Here is a 26,610-nt window from a genome sequence, read left to right on the forward strand (position 1 = left end):
TGTTTGTCAAGCATAAATACAAAGAAAATACAACATAGAGATTAATTTACAATACTATCGCTGTTTCTTATAGAAACGGATATAACTTAGTTTGGCATTAAAAATAATACAGACACATGTGTTGTCTGCGGCTGGAAAAGCGGCTTGGTTCATGAGCTGTGATCTTCGTTTTTGCTTAGTGAGCCATTTCACCTAACTACATAGAGGCTTACTTCTGATGTGTTACTGAATGTAATTTAGTATTTAAGAATAATATTGTAATTTCATGTATTTTCATTACACGTAACTTCCTAAGAAAATTTATAAAAAGTGCTGAGCACAAATAACACCAATAGAGGGGGCGCTAATTACTGTGACTTCTTATGGGTTGTAGCTGCATAGATATGTCGTCAGCAAGCCCAGTACAACTGATATTCGTTATCTGTAACGTGAAGTGGTATCACGTGCTATTACATTTACTATGAGTCATCATGACTTGTATATAAGGTACACAACTATACATTTTATAAGCTGATACGTATTCAATTGCATTTTAATGCCGTATTCCCATTATGTTCATGTATTCAAGTAGTTCTGAAGGTATAGACATAGCAGCTGAAACACATCTGCAAGAAAAAGATTAATAATTTACACCTGATACTGCCTTTCCTCTTATCGGGAATCTCACTAAAGCAGTCATGAAGCATGCTGTTCCTGATAGAAACAAATCCAAAGTTTGCCTCTTAGCATTCAGTGAGACACATGTACGATGATACGTTGTATAGTGCCACGTTTACATTTTTTGTGGCCTGTAATGCACGTCCAGTTGTAATGCAAGTCCTATGTACATGGTCTGTTATCTACCGGCGGACAGTATTGGAATTTTGTTATTGCTTTATTTGTGTGTACTGTAATGTCACCTGTAGTTTGTTCGTCTGGATGATTTGAAACTGGATGAGCTATCTGAAACTTGTCATCAGTGGATGAATAAAACTTCCTACGCAACCTGAGACAGTTCCTTTAGCAGTTACTGCAGTTATAGAAAAGTAACAGACCTGCTCAGCTCAAACATGATGGAGATACATGAACAGAAAAGAATAGACGTGTAGTTCAGAAGTTCCAGTGATTTCGCTAGTTGTCTGGTGCTGATGATGGTATTCAGCTGCGGTGATAGCAAATTTGCTCTGTATTCTAAAGATGTCAGCAGTTTATGCTGCTTTGCGGTGTTGCAACTATGGCACTTCACCTTGTTTTGCAGTATGATATCGAAGGAATTTATTTATTTTCCAGTCCACAGGATCGTTAGAAATTGAATCACCATCATCGGTCAACTTATATGCGCAATTTGCGTCCACTGGAATTATTATTACCGTGCCGTTATTGTTCATCTTAATCTTGGAAACGTTTGACTCATATACACCATGCGAAGGAATGTTTTCGATACTGTACACCACAATTTACACTTACATGTTTCTAGACTCGAGCTTGGGTTGCAACTATCTCGCTGTATTTGATTTTTAAACAGCACATCGAGTTTTCCACTCATACAAACCATTTCCTCTTGCCTTATCTTACGTGAGTTCCCCGTAGTGTTTTTCTTTTTTCTAGTCATCAGTCTTCAGACTGGTATGATGCGGCTGGCGACGAATTCGTCTCCTGCTTGTAACTTTTCCTATCAGGGTAGCAATTGGAACCTACTTCCTGAATTATTTGCTGGGTGAATTCCAATATTTTCTACCTCAACCTTTTTACACTGTAAAGCGCCTTCTAGTACCATGAAAGTTATTCCCTGAAGTCTTAAAGGATGTTCTATCATCGTGTCCCTTTTTCTTCTCACTGTTTTTCATTTGTTCCTCTCCTTGCCGATTCTGAGCAGAAGCTGCTCATTCCTTACCTTATCAGTCCACCTAATTTTCAACGTTCTCCTGTAGCACCACACCTCAAATGCTTCAATTCTCTTCCGTTTCGGTTTTCATGAACTCCATGTTTCACCAGCAGACAATTCTGGGCTCCAAACGTACATTCGCAAATATTTCTTCCACAAATTAAGACCTATGTTTGTTACTACTAGACTTCGCTAGGCCAGGAATGCTCTTCTTGCAAGTGCTAGTCTGCTTTTTATATCATCCTTGCTGCGTCCGTAATTGGTCATTATGCAGCCAAGGTAGCAGATTTCCTTAACTTTGTCTACTTTGCGATTCTGATATTAATTTCCTCGTTGATCTCATTAATGCTACTTGTCATTTCTTTCGTCTTTTTTCGATTTACTCTAAATCAATATTCTGTACTCATCCATTTAACAAATCGTGTAATTCTTCTTCCGTTATTGAGATCCACTTAATCATTTTCAACTGTGCCTCATTTTAATTAATACTATTGAGATCCACTTAACCATTTTCAACTGTGCCTCATTTTAATTAATACTGAAATATAAATCACAGTCTAACCACTGAAGGACTGCACTCTTTCACCGGCCGGAGTGGCCGAGCGGTTCTAGTTGCTTAAGTCTGGAACCGCGCGACCGCTACGGTCACTGGTTCGAATCCTGCCTGGGGCATGGCTTTGTGTGATGTCCTTAGGTTAGTTAGGTTTAAGTAGTTCTAAGTTCTAGGGGACTGATGAACCCCAGATGTTCAGTCCTATAGTGCTCAGAGCCATTTGAACCATTTTTTTGCACTCTTTACAGTTTCAAATTAAACTGAACTACATGACAAGCGGCCTTCTGCTCGAATAACTGGCGGAATACGTTTGAATTTTTAAGGGGAATTGTTGGGTGATGAAATTGGGTACTCCGATGGCAGTGTTACGGCGTCTCCCATCACAAACTTCATTGTGAGCATCAAGACTTGGGTTCCTATCGTATATCAAATGAGCTGGCGCGATACTGAATATAGTGAATTGTGGTCACACTGTGACGACGTAACGTCATTGCTAATACCATACCGTTGACGAAATTTAGGGTGATGGTTACCACTGTCATTCATATCCGTTTCATCGTGAGACAAGTTACCATTCTCTTTCGAAGAGCTGTGAATCAAATGCTTTACAAAACAGCGACACCTTCAGCCGCGTACACACCGCTCCGCGCAGCGCAAAGCAGCACAGTACGTCGCGGAGGACGGTTTAAAAATGGCTCTGAGCACTATGGGACTTAACTTCTGAGGTCATCAGTGACCTAGATATTACAAATACTTACATCTAAGTAGCCTAAGGACATCACACACATCCAAGCCTGAGGCAGGATTCGAACCTGCGATCGTAGTGGTCACGCGGTTCCAGACTGTAGCGTCTAGAACAGCTCGGCCACCCCGGCCGGCGTCGCGGAGGAGTGCAGAGCTACATAAAATGGAGCCGAGTGTTCGCAGATGCTCCACAATGCTCCAGTGTGTCCGCGCACCCATCAATAAAAACGGGAAACGAGAAACGCCGTCCGGAGCTGCACACGAACCAGATATTTCCTTTTGATGTACCAGACACTGCGCGGACCTTGTTCGATGTTGCGGAAAGCGGCGCGCTGCGACGTCCTCATGCGCCGCACCACGCTACGCCGCAGTTCATTTCCTGGTTTTAGTAGGCGCGCCGCAGCATGGTCGGCCGATGTGGACGCGGTTTGTAAGCCGCCTCTTAAAATCAGCCACCTAGGCAGCCGCCTAGTCTACCAAGTCTTAAATACGCATCTGGCCTCAAAATCGCTCTTCTTGCAGTTTTCCGATAACTCTTCGCCGTGTGAAGTCATCCAGTGTTGTCTACGGGCAGTGTTGTACTGAAGAAACACACCACAGTACACCGTAACTGCTCGCTGATCGACTCACACTGTCTTTTTCCGTTGCTGCAGCTGCCTCGTTACGCGGACCACTCCCATTTTTCTCTGTAGTCACGCTGTCCTCATATCATGTGACGTCCAACATTCTGTGTACGACCAACCCCTGCCAAAATGTTCTAGAACTTGATTCGTTTCCACAGAGTAGCTAATGTGTTATGTTACTTGACACATCTCGTCATTACGTGCTGCAAAGCAGTCTAATTTCTTTGTCGCTGACATTATGTATGCAGCTACTGAGGTGTTGTTTTCCGTCACAATACATGGTTTAGAAAGACAATGGGAGATCATAAACGGCGAGCAACGAAACACAACAAGGCTGACAATGACGTCTAGCAGTAATGTAATATTTTTGTGTCACTTAAAAAGACAGACACAGGGCTACTACGAGGCGGAAGCGAGGGAGGGGATAAACTGTTTCCCCGTTATACTACGCCACTCCCTCGACAGAATTGTTCTCAATTGACTGCAGTATAGTTTTCATTGTTATGACTCAATGAGTCTCAGGCGATGTATCCTGGAATGCATTTCTGCAAAAGGATTTCTTGAATGGGGGGGGGGGGTCTACGTGGCTCGATTATTAAACATCGGAAAAAATATCATAGTGTCTGCTAACTTAGGAATTTATCAGATTTATTAATTACCTATATGAGTGTGCAGTAAATGCCAAAATTTTAGTACTTAAGTACTAAAAACCTTTACCACCAGTTGCGCTCGTTAGTAATGGTCATAAGGCACAAGTTTTTCAGCTTCCAGTACCTATTGGATACATTAACATTCCCGGAGCACAGACGAATGGAGAATAATTCCAGTGACGATACAGGCCGCAAATGGGGAAATCCGCTAACACTGAGCATTTTGGCAAAGGACGGATTGTTATGTACTGGCAGCAGGAAACGGGCATCACGGAAAGAGAATAGCTGACCGACTGTTTGCATACTTGTGTCGTGAGCATCTATTGAAAGTGATCGTAGAGCAGTTAGACCATGAGTTTGTGAAAATATGTTGGGCCTCCACACCACGTGGTAGGAAGTGAAGGTCGACTGATTTAGCTCTCTGTACATCAGGACAGGCTGCGGCTGACTGTGGCAGATTATCACTCCTGATTTCAATGTTGCTGTAGATACCAGTATTTCGGAGCATACGGCTAAGCTGCGCTGTAGATGACGTTTAAGTGTTATCATACTGACTCAATTTCGGGGTGTACTCAGGATCGTGATGCCAATTGACAAGCTACTCGACCGAATAGTAGCGGCTTCGGTCAAGAATACCGTCATAACGACCGGGAGAGCAGTGTGCTGACCCCACGCCCTTCGTATCGGCATCCTCCTCTGAGGGTGACACGGCGGTCGGATGGTCCCGCTAGGCCACTCGTGGCCGGAAGAAGGAGTGCTTTACTGACTCAACGACAAGGTCAACAACGATTGCATTGTGTACGGTTCCAGTAGTCGACTTCCGCGAACTTCCCTGCGGTCGGAGCAAAGACTCACAAATAGAGGCATCTTCCACTATAAGGCCTGGTGTGCGGCCAATGTTTCTTGGACGACTACTCTACGAGACAGCACTCGCCAGATCTGAATCGTATGTGCAAATGACCATCACTTGCGTGCAGGCAGAATGTGCTTTCATCGCTGAAGACCATGAGGCGCCATTCCGTCTTCCCATTGATCCTCAATCGAGCCGTGCACGTCGATACTGGTGTGTCAGTGGAAGATTGACAAGAGGTGTGCGTTCCTGTAATCTCACTGTCAATAACCGGTTCGTATGAGTCCATGTTTCAATGTCTGGGCTCTACGATCGGCCACTGCTGCTCCTACAATACGATGATTCTGGCAAGCATCTCTGCTGATGGATACTCAGAACCTCGCCAATGATTTTGAGTATATTCACGTGACTACTGATACCAGCATCATTGCAGAACTGATGCTTCACGTCCAGCTACTGTGGCAGTACTCTCAAATGAGCAACCCGCCAGTAGAAAGGGCGTTCTCTGACCATTTTAAACCTCACTCACTTGACTGTGTAAAGCACGAGTGAGTCTCTGTGATACAGTTGCCTGCTTGCTTCTGTTGAGTGGTACTTAAGATAGGCAAATCAATGGGAAGTGAAGTAGAAATTAGAAAATAAATGAAATACTTGTTTAGTTTAGAAGAATTACACACTGGCGAACAGCGGGCAGAGCAGAAGAGGCAATGACCATGAAGTCAGCACGTTCAGGAGAAGCCATCGCCCTCCCCACATAAGCGGACGCTGTCGATTCAGCCGTCAGGGCATCGCTCGACCGGCTCACGTGTTTCTCAGTTGTCACATGTGATCAAAGGCCCTCGCCTACATTCCAAGAGCCAATGACCGACGTTAAAAAGAATCTCCGAGACGCTTTTCAACGTGACAGTAGAGGTAATGACCGTGAAGACGTTCACCTCCAGTGAACTGAAGTGAATAAATACGCGAGACGCAGTGGGCCCGACAGGAGTAGTTTTCAGTTCCAGCACAGTTCAGTCTGTGCTGAAGACCGTCATGCAGGAAGAGACTACATCGTACACAGAAGCATCAAGTCGGCCGCTGTAATGGAATAGCAAGCAGCAACCTCGCCGCCAGAAGCTAGAACGTATTTGAAGACTGATTTTTACGCACCCGGGTGACTCGTGAGGACGGGAAGGAGACGGCCTCACATCAGCAGTCACCTGTGAGCTGGGATGAAGATGTGACAGCCGAAGACTGGCAAGCTGGAGTCCGTTGTTCGAGTCCGGGACACTCGCCTTCCCCCGCCGCGCCGCCCTTCTGGCCGAAGCACAACACTGTCACTCGCGGCCGCATAGAGAGAGAAACACTGGGACGCCACATCCAAGGTATCACCATTCGATTCACGACTTCGCTCTCAATAATTAAACGGGCCACCTCACGAGGCGCGTCTCCAGTCAACTGGGTGAGACGGCGACACGAGATACACACCGTCACGCGTAATCAGACGCCGCCGCTCACGCAAGCACAAGGCTTTGCAAACAACACAGCTGCCGCTCTCCCAGCCAGAACAATCCAGTAAGGAAACCGTTGTACAAAACTTTTAATAAAAGCTATCTTATGTAAAAATTTTGTTTCATTCTACCTCATACCCGAGCGAAGGCCGAACCCACCCTGCCCACATGTTGTTAAGAGAGAAAAAGCAATTTATTTAGTGTTTTTCACCCTGACATAATGCTTTCAGAATCAAATGCCCTTGCAGTAATGCTCATCCTGACAATTGATTAGCATCCACCAGTTACACTTCTAACATTTACTTCACACTGAGTCTTTTCCGTTAAGAAGTGGACACAGATGGCGATATGGTAGCTATGCCACTACGCTATTTGTTATCGGACGACACTGAAACAATTATTACATCTACTATCCTCCATGTGGCATACGCCGTCAGCGACTGTGAAGTGAATTCGTCTTTCCAGCTGTACCAACTCTTTTTTCCGTTAGCGTATTATCACGCTTATTGGTACATTCGATCTGCGTGATAGGCTAGAGCAAATGGTGATGTCAGGCTGCTTGCTCATTCGCCCTCCACGTAGCGAGATATCCTCTGGCGCTTAATTGGCGTCTATAGATGGCGCAGCAATGCAGTTCCATCAGCTGTGATGCCCTCTGAATTCATCCGGTGCTATCAGCTTTGTCCAACGACCGCAGTTGCTGATTATGCAATTGTGGACACCACACCGTTTCATAAGATAGTTTCTGCCCAGCGTAGTAGGACGTAACGGTTCCCAAGATTGTGATCTTACTTTTCTGTACTTAGTTGGCCTGCTTATACCAGGATCTTCGAGGACAATTAACCTTCACTGTGCGTTGGTTTCGTGTGTTTACTGTGTGTACGGTACTGTCGCGAACCGCTGCTGTGTATTTTCGGTATGTCGATTTTTTTTGGTGTGATGTCTGTATGTAATTTTATATTCGTCTGTTTGTTATCTGTATGCGTGCGTTGTTGCAAATGGTGGAACCTGCATTGCGGGAGAGAGGAAATATGGTTGGAGGCAGTCCCCAATAAATTGTTTTAAGTACATGTGGTGGGACAGTAAATCATTATTTAGCCTGGTTAAGTTCTACATTTCTATTATTGTTTTAGTGGCTAACTAATCACAACAGCCCAGAAAAAAGACGAACGGAAAATACACAGTGACACTTGGCTGCACACACTGTCAACGACGCGAACGGGGAAGGTCCAGGTGAAATATATGTACACAGGCAGGCAAAGTAGAGTTCCAATACCACACATAAATATAAAGAGATCACAGAATCGAAAGTAGAACCTAGTAACAAATTAGTCTCACGAAACGTGCGTCCTGAAAAGTTGTTTCTTACATGACAACAAGAGAATAACAATAACTGTGATCTAATAACGTGTGCGGAAAAGTTATGTAACACATTTATCATACGTATAAGTCAAACACGCATTAGAGTCCACTCAAGGTTGTTCACAAATAATAATAGGCGGAAAGCGTGCGCCGCAGAAGAAACTGACTTTCGTTTAGTTGCATAAGTAGAGCAAACAAAAATAAATGCATAATTTAATTTTTTTAGTCTTATCATTGTTATGGTTATCGAGAAATAATACTAAAGCAGTAAATTACTCCACGAATTGCCCAATCTTAGAGGCGATTAAATAAATGATGCTGAAGCCCGGGGAGAGCGAAGACTCGGCAGAACCCCCGTCCTGTCCACGGGTCATCGACCGCAGGAGGGTCGCGGCAGGTAATGCAGCGAAGCGAACTGACAGCCGCTGACGTCTCCGGGGATCAGCCTAGAGATGTGTGCGCGGCGATCCGGCCCCACAGAGGACGCAGTCAGCAGAGGGAAAGACGGGAGACGTGATATGAAAAACGTCGAACAGAATGTGGCCCTCATTTCGCACAGGTAATACTCTAATATAGCGCTTCGTTTCCCGGAGCCATGGATCGATCTAAGTGACAGAATTCGTGCGACATTATTAACGTCATGGAAGTAATAATGCAATATGAAATGACTGCTACTGTACGCTGCTTGCGGCACTGTTCCAACCAAAAAAGAAAACTAAAAAAAAAAGAAGACTGAAATAAAAACATGATACACTTGTTAGTGTCACTTAAGACGGAGCTGTGTGACGTTAAAATGTTATTTGAACTAAATCGATGTTGAATATCTTTTTAAAGTCAAATGTTTACTTCAGGCAACTGTCAGTAGCTGATACGTATTTCAGGAATTTCATGAGATCTAGCTCTATTAGAACAATTTATTAATTTGCTACCGGATTCGGTCAACGATTATCATCTTGGCAACCTGAATGAAAGTATACAAACGGAAATGACAACCTCAATGTACAAAACCTTTTAACGATACAAAACACAAAAACTTAACTTGTGGAAGATTGGTTGGTTTAAGTCATATGTCAATCCTATTGAACCGTACAATATTCACACATCAGCAATCTTCCTCACGCACACTGAACAGGTGACTGGGATCATCACAAAGAATATAACATGAGTACCGAAAGCACTTGTGGTCTCAAAGACGACACCAAGAAGATGATAAGTCAATATGAATAATAACGCACAAAGATAATCTTAAGATAAATGACAACCATAATTGCAACAAAAATAGTACGGTCGTCAGTAAAAAATGTACAAAAATCAGAAGCATCAATTAACAAAACCAGTCTTTTCTCTGTCTGTTTAATAAGCATTACGTATCAGTAATGTAGCCTGTAGCAAAAAGAGTTAAAATATGAGTAAAACAAGAGATCCAAACTCTAAATACAATTTATAATTCAATGTATCACATGTCCCAACAGACATGCCCACAGGAAGAAATAACTAAGATTAAGGCCCACACTATATTACTGAGAAGCCATATCAGCATGGATATAAGAAAACGTACAAGGGATATAGTGTTACAACGGATGTAGTGTTACCACTCAGTAACTTAATAAAGGGTATCTTAGTGAGTGTACACAGAAGAACCGTCAAGAAAAGCACTATTTCATATCCATATGTGTGGCGAGAATAATGGACTACCCAACATCTAAGATGAAGTCAAATAGGAGTTGTATGGAATTCATTTCCCCAGACGGATCAATACACAATATCTAAATGTGTGAGGCCAATGTGGAACATCAGACAAATAGAAAATGAGTTATAAAAGTTAATCAGACCAAGTAAGAATCAGGGTCGTCAGGTTTTGGTAATTAAACGTGGGACAAAGCGTGTGATCAAAAATGGGAGAAACTAAAATATAAAACTTGTATGTGTGAGAACAGTTTTCAACTGTACAACTCATTATCGTTATTAAACAGCAAATAGATAAATTTGTACATTGTTTGCCGGCCGGGGTGTCCCGCGCGGTTCTAGTCACTTCAGTCTGGAACCGCGCGACCGCTACGGTCGCAGGTTCGAATCCTGCCTCGGGCATGGATGTGTGTGATGTCCTTAGGTTAGTTAGGTTTAAGTAGTTCTAAGTTCTATGGGACTGATGACCTCAGATGTTAAGTCCCATGCTGCTCAGAGCCATTTGAACCATTTTTTTGTACATTGTTTGAAATTGGTAGCAGATGAAATGTGAAAGCATTAAACTTTTCGCTATTTGAAACAAGTGAGTTTTCAGCTATCGACAGGAAGAACCCTTACAGTCAGTATAGATAGAGTGTCACCTTAAAGCCGCAAATAAACGCTATCAAATGGTGCTATTAAATATACACTACGTTTGTACTGTAGTCGTAATGTAGGTGGTACCATATAAATTACACAAAGCAGTTCCTTCTCTACTGGTTATATTTTAAATGTGAATTTATGAAATGACTTCGATTTTGCGTTTTAAGACATCTACTGTATTTCCGTAAAACCTTGTACTCAGTTATATTGTTACTTCACATTTTTCTGAGTACTCTCACAAGAACTGTTTGTAGCCTTCTTTTCTCACCGGCGTGAAGTCCCAGTACTTCAGGTTCATAAATTTCTGTCATATTTAACTTTCGGGCTGACACTAGTGTCTACAAAACAATCATCATCTAAAATATTAACTTTAGGTCGTTTTAAGCATGACGCAAACTAATTGTGTCGAAACTGTTTAGTACAGCTTGATGAAATTTTTGTTGGTACGTATTATAACTAAACTTTATGACCGCCTTTTGTACAAATTCGGCACTTGTTACGCTAATCCTAACTCCAAAGAATAGCCAGAAAGTGGAAAAAAGAGGTTCACGTAAGTTCTCCATGTACAAGGAGTAATTCAACATACTGTCCCTAGTGTACGAAGATGAAATAATACATAGACGGAAAAAAAATCTAAACCCCATGAAGGAATTGTGCGATATAAACGAAAGTTAGTACGAGCATTTCTGCGTCTGAAAGATGATGCCTATTCAAATTTCACGCTAGTCGCTTAGGAGCGACGTTAGTAGCACCACTATGAGGACGCAAATGAGGTTTGCTTCAAATACACGCTGTAAGGGTTGTGAGCATTAGTTACCTTTGAGATTGGACGTGATGAGTTGATGTTAGCCAGAAATGCCTTTAAGGAGGGATGTAACGGAAAATATAAACATTTACATAAAAAATCATTACAGCCATATTTACAAATACACAAATCTAAAATTTGGCGTGTGTAAAGCAAAAGAGCTGTGTTTTAACGGGAAAAAAATATAATAAAATATGCAGGATTTTTCCATAAATTTGAATTTTTTAATTTTTTTGTCTTTTTTTAATAAAAAGTCATATCTCAAATCTAATCATGCAATTAATCTGAAAATTTTATTGTAGTGTCCTGAGAAGGTAGCAAGACCACTGAACTACAATTATCTATTTATGGCCCAAATTGTCATTACCAGAGTTTTTAATTTTGCACATCCAAAATTAACTTTTTCCTACATAAATTCATCTAAAAATCCGAGTGTAATTGAAGGGTCTCCTATATTTTAGTTCCAGGGAGACGCACGCTGCGAACAGTTCCTTAATATTTTATAGCATTAGCGCATATACTTTTTGAAAAAAAGCTACTAGTAACGTAAAAATGTAAAACAGAGAAAATGAGGTTCAAAGAATTTTTCTCATACTTCTACATGTAATAAGATTACCTCAATTTTAAAATCCTCCACACTGATACTCCTAATCCTCCAGGTTTCTCTTCTTTCCTCTACGCATCTGCGTAGCCTGTATTTGCGGGTAAGACACTGATCTGTTAGCTTTCTTGATCCTGTTCTCGTCGATGGTGTGAAATGCTTTTGTTGTAAACACACGATGATTTATACCAGCTCTCATCAGTACTTCAGTTCTGCCATTATTTCCGTTACTGTAACATAAAACAGCTTCATAAACACCTACTTTGCGTACGAGTACTTGAAATCCACAGAATATCCTCTTTGAGCATCTAATCCAAATTAAATTATAGAGGCTTTCATTTGCATTTTGTGTCTTTCCGTGAAGATACTTCCTCATTAATTCAGGTTTTACAAGAAACCTGAATATAGGCTTAAGTGCAGTAACAACAGGTTCTGGTAATGACTGTTTATGTGAATACGTCTCATTTCTGTTGTTGAACTTACACCAATCGCCTTTCGGACACAGACTGTGCGTCGGCGTTTGGTCAGTGGCTGGTTTGTGGAAAACATTTCCCACACACCACACCTCATACCCTTTAAATACCCTTTAAATTAGGCCTATGTGTGGTTTTCGTCATAGCTCTTCCATAAAATAACTGAAGAGAATCAAAATGAAAATTTACAGGCACACGAATTACAAATTAATTTAAAATCACAAGCTGTTCCCACTATTCTTTCTGCAACAACAATCAAGTATTCCGTATTTTTAATGCTAACATATTAACATGAAAACTTTATAACCTGCAGAGAAGCTCTAAATCAATAAGTCTGAATCGAGTAGAATCCATATCAAAATCATTCACCCACCTGTACAATGCTCCTGTCCCAGGTTTCGATGCAGAAGCTGATAGATAATATTCTTCATTTCGAGCTGCTTCCCCTTTTTTTCTTGGTAAATAAATTTCCAGGAAACCTTCGTTTCTTAAACACAGTTTTTCTACCACCCATTGCGCATAAATCTTGACTTCCACCTAAAGTATTGCGGATACTACCTTCCATCCACTAATACGTGTTAGTATTGTCAAAACGTAAATAAACCACATGCAACAAAGTTTTCACTCAATGACACAGATGTCATACAGAGATATAGATGGCAGCCAAAGATATCGAAAGAAATTAGCCTTCGCACTGACAAAAATTCCGCTCAAGGAAGCAGTTTCCCAAATGTCGGCAATGGTGGGAGTAGCCGCCAATGCATAGATAATCACTTGAGCAATTCAAAGGCATTTCTAAAGCTGGTATCACGAAAAAACTCACACACTGCTTAGATTAAACTCTGTAGATTAAGAAAATAATATTCTTGAAAAATCAATTTTTTGGTCCACAATCCATTACATCCCCCCTTCAGGCGACGAAGACACCATTATCAACACGACACAGAGTTCCTAAGATGTCATGTAATACGGCTACGTGAATCTGGATGGTCCTTCTGCGATATGCGGAAAGACTTGACAGGAAAGTTGCCACAGTAGATGTTTGCTGACAGCCGTGGTCACGAGAATGTACGATCGCAAGAAGACCGGATTCCGGAAGACCACGTGGCACTACCGACAGAGAAGATTATCGTATTCGGGCTGCGGCTCTGCCGCATCGTACTGCATCTGCAACAGCAATTTGAGCAGTAGTTGACAGTACAGAGACACTGTTACACACAGTACAGAGACACTGTTACAAATCTGTTACTTCAAGGGCAGCTCCGAGCCAGACGCCGTGCAGCGAGTGTTTCACTGACTCAAAACCACCATAGTCTGCGGCTTCAGTGGTGTCAAGTGAGAATTCGTTGGAGAGCAGGGTGGAGGTTTGTCGTTTTCTCTGATGGAAGCTGGTTCTGCCTCGGAGCCACTGACGGCCGTGTTTTGGCTACAGGGGGACCAGTTAATAGCCTGAAAACCACTTGTCTTCTTGCTGGACGCACTGGACCTACACCTGGAGTTATGGTCTGGCTTGCGATTTCGTACGACAGCAGGAGCACTCTCGTGGAGGTCTCACGCACCCTGACTGCCAACTTGTACGTCAGTGTGGTAATTCGACCCGTAATACTGCCAGGCCAACATCAGTGCAGGTTGTGTTTTCCAACAGGATAACGCTCGCCCACATACCGATTTGGTTTGCTCGATCACCAGATCTCTTTCGAGTCGATCACATTTGGGACATCATCGGACGATAACTCCAACGTCACCTACAAACAGCGTTAACCGTTCGTATATTGTCCGTCCGAGTGCAACAGGCATGGAATTACATCCTACAAACTGACATCTGGCACCTGTACAACGCAATGAATGCATGTTTACGTGCTTGCAGACAACATTATAGAGTTTACAATGGTTATTAATGTACCAGTAGTTCACGTTTACAATGACTTATCTCGCTCTTACATTAACTTGTGATGCTGCAATCTTAACCGCTTAATTATGGCTCGTGGGCTAATATATTCCCGAAATTTCATTGTTGTATTTCAACTATGTTTTGGTACTGCGATATCTTTCCGCCGGTGTACATTCACACAATTAAATTAATCAAAAATTTAGAATTGGCTCAGTTACATGAATAATAACAATAGAGATGCAAGCAGCATCACAAAAATATATTAGTAAAACTTCAGGAATACATTTCACATAAATTTTCTCAGCATGTTATAGTCTTAGGTGGAGATTTCAATTTACCAGATATAGACTGGGACACTCAGATGTTTAGGACGGGTGGTAGGGACAGAGCATCGAGTGACATTATACTGAGTGCACTATCCGAAAATTACCTCGAGCAATTAAACAGAGAACCGACTCGTGGAGACAATATCTTGGACCTACTGGTAACAAACAGACCCGAACTTTTCGACTCTGTAAGTGCAGAACAGGGAATCAGTGATCATAAGGCCGTTGCAGCATCCCTGAATTTGGAAGTTAATAGGAATATAAAAAAAGGGCGGAAGGTTTATCTGTTTAGCAAGAGTAATAGAAGGCAGATTTCAGACTACCTAACAGATCAAAACGAAAATTTCTGTTCCGACACTGACAATGTTGAGTGTTTATGGAAAAAGTTCAAGGAAATCGTAAAATGCGTTTTAGACAGGTACGTGCCGAGTAAAACTGTGAGGGACGGGAAAAACCCACCGTGGTACAACAACAAAGTTAGGAAACTACTGCGAAAGCAAAGAGAGCTTCACTGCAAGTTTAAACGCAGCCAAAACCTCTCAGACAAACAGAAGCTAAACGATGTCAAAGTTAGCGTAAGGAGGGCTATGCGTGAAACGTTCGGTGAATTCGAAAGTAAAATTCTATGTACCGACTTGACAGAAAATCCTAGGAAGTTCTGGTCTTACGTTAAATCAGTAAGTGGCTCGAAACAGCATATCCAGACACTCCGGGATGATGATGGCATTGAAACAGAGGATGACAAGCGTAAAGCTGAAATACTAAACACCTTTTTCCAAAGCTGTTTCACAGAGGAAGACCGCACTGCAGTGCCTTCTCTAAATCCTCGCACAAACGAAAAAATGGCTGACATCGAAATAAGTGTCCAAGGAATAGAAAAGCAACTGGAATCACTCAACAGAGGAAAGTCCACTGGACCTGACGGGATACCAATTCGATTCTACACAGAGTACGCGAAAGAACTTGCCCCCCTTCTAACAGCCGTGTACCGCAAGTCTCTAGAGGAACGGAAGGTTCCAAATGATTGGAAAAGAGCACAGGTAGTCCCAGTCTTCAAGAAGGGTCGTCGAGCAGATGCGCAAAACTATAGACCTATATCTCTGACGTCGATCTGTTGTAGAATTTTAGAACATGTTTTTTGCTCGAATATCATGTCGTTTTTGGAAACTCAGAATCTACTATGTAGGAATCAACATGGATTCCGGAAACAGTGATCGTGTGAGACCCAACTCGCTTTATTTGTTCATGAGACCCAGAAAATATTAGATACAGGCTCCCAGGTAGATGCTATTTTTCTTGACTTCCGGAAGGCGTTCGATACAGTTCCGCACTGTCGCCTGATAAACAAAGTAAGAGCCTACGGAATATCAGACCAGCTGTGTGGCTGGATTGAAGAGTTTTTAGCAAACAGAACGCAGCATGTTGTTATCAACGGAGAGACGTCTACAGACGTTAAAGTAACCTCTGGTGTGCCACAGAGGCGCACAGAGGCTTTCAGACAGTCGTTCTTCCCGCGATCCATACGCGACTGGAACAGGAAAGGGAGGTAATGACAGTGGCACGTAAAGTGCCCTCCGCCACACACCGTTGGGTGGCTTGCGGAGTATAAATGTAGAATGTAGAATGTAGAACCAGACATTAAATGGTTCAGAGTGTTTCTGACAGTGCGCCACACCTTATTTCATTGGAAAGGAAACGTGGCCAACATTACAATTCAATCAACGTCATGATCATTTATGACAAACTACTATACCTGAAACAAAGTGCTTAACGGAAGGGGTAAAACAGTCTGTTAGCGTTTGAGAACGTGTACCTTAAAGAGGCGTCATATACAGCTGCGTGAATCCGTACTCCATTCATTGACAGTTTCCACTTTCCCTTTCGGTAGTGCGTTAACTTTACAGGATCGTAACAAGCTCAACACCATCGGTGGCAACTTCTTGATTTTCTTTACGTAAAATAAACACTCTGAACATAAGAACAAAGTACGCAACGAAAGCGAATCAGAGCTACTACAAAAATGGAAATGAAAGTTGCTGTCAACATATTTTTGTAGCTGGCAGCGAAAGAAGGAAAACCATGTGGTGACTATGAACACAACTGCAGGCACTACCAAGTGCTGTTTGAGATTACTTGTTGCTATGGTCTCTGCCGTGCGACAGCTAGTCGTCACTCACGTCGTCATTCTGATTTAGGTATAACCCGATTCGGTTAAACGCCGGGAGATGTACTACGACCTATTTAAGAAACACACTGCAAATTAACTTTCATGATAATCGATTAATAACTAGATTTTTTTGTGCTATAACATTGCTCGTTCTCGAATGAATTTTGTACATGTGTTACTGAACACGGTTGTTTTAGAAGGCCAACAATATTGTTTATTGACAATCAGTTTTCAAATCCGCTATTAGTTGCACAATATATTTTTGAAAACAAGTTTTTCAAAATTCGAAAATCATGTTGTATTTCCAAAGAAAGGTGGAATTGTGCATTAACGTAACAAATAGTTTTCTGTCAGAGTAAGAAAGACTCCAGTAATGTTTGGTAGATGGTAAGTCTTTATTTACGAAGTAGCATATTTTTAATGTCATACTGTAAATCTTCGTAAATGGACTCCTGTCGCACTGAAATATTGACTGGCCACAAGTATTAGATATGAACTATTAGAAGTGAAAAATCGAGTTTTCCAAACTATTATTCCCCGTTCTTTTTTGAAGAACCTTTATATCAGGAATGCCTGGAGGTATAAATCATTTAAATGGTACATAAAACAGATGAGCGAGACGCTTCAAGTGCTTTGGGTATGTTACCGAAAGAAAAAAAAAGGGATCCACATCTTATCGAATGTGTAGAGTAGTATTTTTCAAAATGAGTTGGCAAGTACTAGAAAGACTGCCAAAACAGATATCTCGCTGATCTGCTATTTACAGCGAGGGATATGTACAGAGGTGAGACACATAGGATTCAATTTCACTGATGAGCAATTCTGTGGGGTACCAACTCACCAAACAATCAACTAGACGTACCACAGTCAGGGCAGCAAGTTCATTCAAAATTTAATTGTAGGTCATTCGGTGAACTACGCGTATTTACACAACATTTTCTGTGCGGCTTCATTTGCGGGAAATGTAGACATTGGCGTCAGCTGTCTGATCACGAGAAATACGTGTTCGGCGAAGGAGAAAGAGCAACAGCTCTCTGCTGTAATGCTAACATGACCTCTAACGACGTGACTTTGAAACAGAATTATTTACTGATACTTGCTTACACATACTACTATGTTACCGTAGTATCAAACAACTCTACTGTCTTCTATTAGTGGTGTTAGCAATGAGTTAACATACCTGATTTACTTTTATTATCCACTAGTGTACTGGTTTATGATGTGCCAAACCGACGTTTTTACAATATGGTAATGGGACTGAGTACCACATGATTTCCCGAAATTTAAATTCATTTTACTCCTTGTCTTGAACTCAACAGGTTTAATGTTACAGTATCTGGTCTGTATCGTTGTAAGACAGTTATTATTTTAATACCTTGGTAATTATTTTATTTAATTCAAAGAACACTAATCCACTTTAGTTGAGCAGCTGATTAAGGCTCTTTTCCACACGTTACTATCCTAAGCACATGTTTGTCACTTAAAGACGAAGACAGCAATGCACTGAAGTAAAACCCAATGTCCACCTTTATATTCGAAGTTTATCAAAGTAAAATAGTATGAAGTTTGAAAGAAAATATTAGAGGTATTTTTTAAATTTATACTGTCCATAACACGTTATTTAAATTCAGCTTCTCAACCAAGTACATCAAGAGCGCTATTTACTGTCTAGTATAAAGAAACACTCTGTTATATGCAGGCATTCCAGACTTAAAGACGAAAGTAAAGACCATATATAGAAAAGGCTCCTACAGTATAGTAGAGAAGGTAACCGAAGGAGATACGCAACGAAATCAACATAACTGACACTTTTCTTCAACCAACATAATTACATGAAAGACACCACTGTTTATGATGGCTATCTGGATATATATTTAAAAAAGGAGGGATTTTAATAAAATGTGTGATCAGCAATGACGGTAACCCATGTTCTCAAACGTGCTATGAGGTTGGTACGGAGTTTTTGTGGATGGGTTTTCCATTCCTCCACCACTGAGGGAGGCAACTGCTTGATGGTTGTTGGTGCATGTGGACAGAGATAACCACTGAGACAAACCGCAGGCGGTCGCCGATGGCCAGGACCTTGGGCAGTGTGGACACGTCTTTCGCCTAGCGCCTGCGCAGACACTGATTCACGTGCATGCACTGACACACTACACGCACACACACACACACACACACACACACACACACACACACACACTCACGCACGGTCACGTACAACCCGCTGCTGCCAACGTCGCTCCTTATCGATCTCCACCTGTCTAAAGGACGCACCGACCTAGAACAGTGTTTATAAAGTCAAGGCTGTCCTCCTCCTCCTCTTTCATCTCCTCCTGTTCCTCCTGGGAACCTAGAGAAGAAATTCTCCTTCCTTGCGAAAGAACGTGTCTCAGAGGTGAGTTCCCTATTTTAACATTTTAGGACACAATCACATGACCATACCAGCCCATCCACAACATGCAGAAGTTACAGGAACGTGTGGCCAATGCGTGTGACGCTGTACAAATGGCGGCAGGCGTATACGAAAGAGTGCATGATTCTCTGCGAAGAAGGGCTGAAGGTTTTGTCAGGATACGTGGTAAGCACATGCTCCTACTTCTGCGGTGAATGAAAGGACAGATTGGCCCCTATCTTGTCAGATATTTCTTTCCGGACCTATTATTGTAGGGCGTTTTTTTTCTATAGTGTCTAGTTTTCAGTTGTAATATCTGACTGCTGTGGGCCATCCTCAGCAGCCTGAGATGCTGCTAAGAAATTATGACGTAACGGACATCCAACTAGGCGTAGGTGTGCACGTCAGATTAATTTTTTATTAATCTCGTCAAACCCTCGGGCTACAGTTGTGTACATTACCGTTTGCCGTGTATCAGCTGCAACATAAATATTTTTCCTCAATGGAAACCTCATATACACATTTGTGAGTGTTCACTCTTTTTACCATGCACACAAGTGCTGCCGCCTGTTGGACATAACTACAAAAATATCCACAAGTGAATGAAGTCCTACGTAGGAGCTTGTGGTCGACAGAACACACCGAAGTTTTGGTTAGTTATATTCCACTGTATAACTATATATTATTAGTGTTCATTTCTGTGGTAATTATTAAACCATCAGTTTATTTATTTTTAAATGAATATTTCAAAATCAATTATTTTAGTCCATATAAAGGAGGCCAAGTGTACAAAGTATGTTTTGCAAACATATACAAATGTTTGTACAAATCTTACGTCTAAAACCATTTTAAAAAATCACCTCTGAGCAGTTGAGCATAAATAAAAATATTCCTTCCTTCAGAAAAAACTAGGGTCTGAAAGGGATAATGTACAAAAACGCAACCAATTACTTCTCTATTTATTTACATAACTTCGTTGAAATTCAACCAATGTTTTCAAATTTTTTGTCTTTAACAGTTTTTAAGGAATCGTACAATACTGGGATAATGAATGTAACGACGCCATCTGGCGAAGTAGATGTTTCTTCTCCGAATGAAGACAAATGGAAGATTTTGCTCCGCCTATAAAACGTCGAACTTTACCTATAGGCCTTCAGTGTTGTTGACAAGGCAATAGAAGCAGCTGTTAAAAGGCAGGGCGTTAGGAAGAACTCCGCTTAGAGCTGGTAAAATTGTTGTTTACTAAAACATAGCCGGATTCGCAACTTAAAGCCACATTTTCAGGTGCAGCCTAAACGACAAAAAGCAAAATACATTGTCATCAAATTTTGTAGATTAATAAATCCTACATTTTGTTGATTAATAATTAATAAAGGAATATCTAAAATATGCTCACAATGTTAAATGATCATAGGTATACCCTGTGCTCTTTGTCAAAATTTACTGTTCAGAGACTATCGTCAATACTACGTCGAGCGAAAGGTAAAGAGGAGATATTCCGTTCTTTAAAATTTGCCTGCATCTAGGTCTTATGATGCTACTTTAAGCCGCGAAACCTGCTATGTTTTAATAAACAACAATTTTATCAGCTCTTCCTAACATAATGCTGCAGAAGCAGCTTTCAGCGTTTGCATATAGGAACGGAATTATTTTATTCCGTATCATTATCAAATACATCACTGCTTGACTCTATATATACTCTTGACTCTATATGTACACTGAAGAGCCAAAGAAACCGATACTCCTACCTAATACCGTACAGGGCCCCGTGAGCACGCAGAAGTGCCGCAACACGACGTTGCACGGACTCGATTGACGTCAGAAGTAGTTACGGAGTGAATAGACACCATGAGTCCTGCAGGGTTGTCCATAAATCCGTAAGAGCACTGAGGGGTAGAGATCTTTTCTGAAGAGCATTTTGCAGGGCCTCTCAGATATGGTCAATAATGTTCACCTCTGAGGAGTTTGGTGACCAGAGGAGGTGTTTAAACACAGAAGAGTGTCCTTGGAGCAACTCTGCAGCAGTTCTAGATTGATGGGGTGTCGCATTGTCCTGCTGGAATTCCCCGAGTCCGTCGGAATGCACAGTGGACATGACTGTATGCATGTGGTCAGATAGTATGCTTAATTGCGTGTCACCTGTCAAGAGTCGCATCTAGACGTATCAGGGGTCCCACATCACTCCAACTGCACACGCCCCACATAATTACAGAACCTCCACCAGCTTGACCATACCTCGCTCGATATTAGATGAGGCTCGTCCAACTAGACAACAAGTTTCCAGTCATCAACAGTCCAGTGTCGGTATTGACGGGTCCAGGCGAGGCGTAAATGTTGTATAGGCATCAAGAGTTGACGAGTAGGCCTCCGGCTCCGAGAGCCCATATCGATCATGTTTCGTTGAATGGTTCGAACGCTGACAGTTTTTGAGGGTCCAGCATTGAAATCTGCAGTAATTCTTACACTTCTGTAACGTTGAACAATTCTCTTCAATCGTCGTTGGTCTTGCTCTTGCATATGCGACCGCAGCGATGTCGGAGATTTGATGTTTTATCGGATTCCTGATATTCATGGTACTCAGGAAATGGACGCACGAGAAAATCACCATATCATAGCTATCCCGGAGATGGGGATGGGGCTCGTGCGCCGCCTATAACACCACGTTCACACTCACTTAAATCTTGATAATCTTCCATTGCGTTGCCGACCGCAGCGCCGTATTCTCTGTTCAAAATGGTTCAAATGGCTCTGAGCACTATGGGACTCAACATCTTAGGTCATCAGTCCCCTAGAACTTAGAACTACTTAAACCTAACTAACCTAAGGACATCACACAACACCCAGCCATCACGAGGCAGAGAAAATCCCTGACCCCGCCGGGAATCGAACCCGGGAACCTGAGCGTGGAAAGCGAGAACGCTACCGCACGACCACGAGATGCGGGCGTATTCTCTGTAATTCAATCCGCATGCCTGTGTCACTTTATTTGGCGCATCAGTGTATTACACAATGATTCTTTGTATCCTCTTTTCATCTATCGGCTGTCTGAAAAATTTCATTGGCTGGTCGATGACATCATGAAATGCTCATGTGACTATATCCAAAAGTATAAACATAACTGGAATTCTCTCTTTAGGGGTGTTTCGTTTCGTTTCGTCGGTTCACTGCGGCTTCCCAAAATTTTTCATCACAAAGCAAAAAGCTTCATAATAGTCGCTTCCCATCCGTGGCTGTAAGATTGTAGGACAGAAGGAACGACATACTACGCACAATATCCAACTGTTAACACAAGCCGGAGATTACAAAATCGACTGTAACGCTATTGGTAAATTTCACACATGACATATGGGGTGAAACTCCAGCTTAATAGTGAGGGAACACCTTAACGGCAACGAAAGAAGGAACTCTACTGCGAGTGCCCGTCATCGTGAGAACAATCTTTTAACTTGCTACATTAGGAATGCTCTAATAATTTTGCACAGAACCGAGAGGGAATGTTTAATGGGATAACTGGAGACTACGGAAAAACTCCTTATATTTTTAACATATATTTTCTTATCAAAAAAATTAAGAAATAAAAGTTACCGTCACGCACATATTATAAACTTTCATTTGTGCTCTAACCTGGATTTGTGTAATTTCCTAGATCAATTACATATTTTGGAAAACTGTATCTTGACTTCTTGAGTACATTTTAGGGGAAGGGAACATCAAGGAAATTAGCGGCAGGAAGATGTTACTACGGTGCCGCCAGTTACAACGTATGGGTGACAATAGGTGACCAAGGAAGAGATGAATGTATGACAAAAATGAATTAGTTTGTGGGCTCTTGAAAATGGCAAGTGGACTTGGAAGGTTTATGGAAGTTCGTATTAGAACTTTTTTGCGTTTCTTCGCATGAATTCCTTTCCTGAACAAATTTACTTATTTTTTGAAGGCTGAGATCAATGATTATTTACTTCTTAGCACTTATTTTTACTTAATGTAAACGACATCTAGTTGTTTATTCCATGTGTGGAAGCAAAGACTCGACTCAGAGGGAGTTAATGCTCAAGGATACGTGGAAGTTCACATTTCCCGGTTAAGAAATTTTAGTCTTCAGTTGGAAGACAGTTTTTAATCATGTGACCACACATGTCGATAATGTACAAGTCACTATGTTTGTGACTTAGTACTGCAGCCGAAATCCATTTTTACATCCTTGATGTATTCAATCCTTAATCTCTTTCAAAAACACTATTACTTCACTCCCCTCTCTATTACCAAATCAGACATTGTACGCATCCTACCAAGTGAAAAGACCCCTTAAAAAAATTTAATATTACTGTGCTGGTGAACTTCTACGTCATTTGATGCAAAGACAGCTGAGTAAAACTGAACGTTCTCAGTTCTCTCTTTACTTATTCTGATCATAACTAAACTGTCACATAATATTTTTTTTAGCGTAACGCAATCTGACTTTCAGTAATCTCTACAAAAGAGTGGATCTGACTAAAAATAACCTATACCTTTCATGAGTCACTTACCTCACAAAAATCTTCGTTACTAGAACTACTGCAATACAGCGAGCGCCTATACTGCCAGCTAAACGAAAGATTCTAACTACTGAAGGCATTAACTACTGATAGGCATAGTTAGCAACTGTGGCATCTCTCTCTCCACGTCCACCAGTGCTGGCGGCTCACCTCCAATTGCACAACGCTATGCGTTGTTCACATCCAACTGCCCAACACTACACAAGTGAATATTCCAACAGTGAGTCCAACCAGGCACAGACTGCACACAGCACAGTCAGCGGTTTTCATACAGATCGCTACGTGGCGTTACCAATGTGAAAACCTAAACAGCCTACTTACATAGCTCCCTCGCTCCCCACAAAAAAGTTTACAAAATGTTTTGGGCAGTAGTTACTTAAAATCAAATAGAAATGTCAAAAAGTCTGTAATGACGTAAAAACACAAATTTGTGTGCATTTTCAACCTCTTTCTTCGCGGCATGAAAATGCATTACAGAATCACAAAGCCGCCATAAAAGAACTGCAAACTATTCCTCATGATAATCACGACACCTTTCAAGGTAAAATTGACTCAGTTGCATCTACCGATTCGGTTACGAAACTTGCAAAAACTCAGAAAAACTTAAAGGACACAGTAGAGACTCTGAAACTTGGATCAGAAAGACACATTGAGGAAATCAGTTCATTATCAGAGAAAGTAGTCGAACTTTCGGATCACCTAAATAATTTATCTACGAAGGTAGATGAGAATTTGAATGACTCAAGACCAGTAGTCTTTACTGACACAGAAGAGTACGACCACATTAGGAAATTCAAACAAAATCATAATCAAATTAATACGGAACACAAAAGAGAAATCTGGGAAGTACACGATCAGTTGGCACTAGTAATACAAGAATAACATATTTCAGAGGACACTCGGCCTTCGATACGGGAAGAGGGACTAAGAAATACGGAAAAGCCACAAAATACCAAAACAGGGCATTTCGGAAATTATGAAAGAAGTTGGTAAGGAGCACCGAATTTTTAGATGGAACCGCCGACACAACGTAACAATGAACGATATGCGACTCGCAGACATGATGATTTTGACTATAAGCTGTTTATTACTACACGTAAATACAAAACATTTAAGAATTCTGGCAACGACATTCATCCACAAGTGTGGCTCCATCAGTTCTCTCAGTGTTTTCCTCCCAACTGCTCATTAGAGCACAGATTAGAAATTATGTGTGGCTACTTAGAGAATGAACCAGCTGTAAGAATGCGTTCGGTCTTTCACGATTGTCACAGTGAAGGAGAATTTGATCATGCCTTCCTTTCAGCATATTGGTCTCAAGCTACTCAAGATCGCTTAAAACATAGGATCATAATGATGAAACACTTTGAACAGTATGAATTCTCCAGTCTTGTAAAATATTTTGAAGACATGTTGTACAAGAATCGGTATCTGTAAAACCCATACAGGCCCTTAAAACTCTGGCGTGTCTCTCTCCACATCCACCACAGCTGGCGGCTCACCTCCAACTGCGCAACGCTACGCGCTGTTCACATCCAACTGCCCAAAACTACACAAGCGAATATTCCAATAATGAGTCCAACCAGACGCAGACTGCACATAGTGATTTTCATACAGAGCACTACGTGGCGTTACCAACATAAAAACCTAAACAGCCTACTTACACAAGTTTTCCCAGTTTCCAGATATCGTAGTACTGACAATGTCCCCTTTTGCGACGTTGTCCGGATCTACATCTACAGCTACATGGATACACTGCAAATCACATTTAAGTGCCTGGCAGAGGGTTCATCGAAACACATTCACATTCCAATCCCGTATAGCACGGAAAGAACGAACACCTACATCTTTCTGTAAGAGCTCTGATTTCCCTTATTGTAGGGTGGTAATCGTTTCTTCCTATGTAGGTCGGTGTCAACAAAATATTTTTGCATTCGGAGGAGAAAGTTGGTGACTGGAATTTTGTGAGAAGATTCCGTCGCAACGAAATACGCCTTTCTTCTAATGATGTCCAGCCCAAATGATGTATCATTTCAGTGACACTCTCTCCCATATTTCGCGATAATACAAAACGTGCTGCCCTTCTTTGAATTTTTTTGAAGTCCTCCGTCGGTTGGTTGGTTGGTTCGTTGGGCAAGGAGACCAGAAAGCGTGGTCATCGGTCTCAACGGATTAGGGAAGGATGGGGAAGGAAGTCGGCCGTGCCCTTTCAGAGGAACCATCCCGGCATTTGCCTGGAGTGATTTAGGGAAATCACTCCTCCGTCAGTCCTATAGGGTAAGGAACCCACACCGCGCAGCAGTATTCCAAAAGAGGATGGACGTGCTTAGGGTAGGCAGTCTCCTTAGTACATCTGTTACATTTTCTAAGTGCCCTGCCAATAAAACGCAGTCTTTGGTTTGACTTCCCCACAACATTTTTCTATATGTTCCTTCCAATTTCAGTTGTTCGTAATTGTAAATCCTAGGTATTTAGCTGAATTCACGGCGTTTGTACTTGAGTGATTTATCTTGTAAGCGAAGTTTAACGGACTCCTTTTAGCACTCATGTGGCTCACCTCAAACTTATCGTCATTTAGGGTCCACTGCCAATTTTCGAACCATTCAGATATATTCTCTAAATAGTTTTGCAATTTGTTTTGACCTTCTGATGACTTCATTAGTCGACAAACGACAGCATCATCTGCAAACAACCTAAGACGGCTGCTCAGGTTGTCTCCCAAATCGTTTATATAGATAAGGAACGGCTAAGGGCCTATAACACTGCCGGCCGGTGTGGCCGAGTGGCTCTAGGCGCTTCAGTCTGGAACCCCACTACCGCTACGGTCGCAGTTCGAATTCTGCCTCGGGCATGGATGTGTGTGATGTTTTTAGGTTAGTTAGGTTTAAGTAGTTCTAAGTTCTAGGGGACTGATGACCTCAGATGTTAAGTCCCATAGTGCTCAGAGCCATTT

The sequence above is a fragment of the Schistocerca cancellata genome, chromosome 5 (genome assembly GCF_023864275.1).
Source record: "Schistocerca cancellata isolate TAMUIC-IGC-003103 chromosome 5, iqSchCanc2.1, whole genome shotgun sequence".
NCBI classification, from domain to species: Eukaryota; Metazoa; Arthropoda; class Insecta; order Orthoptera; family Acrididae; genus Schistocerca; species Schistocerca cancellata.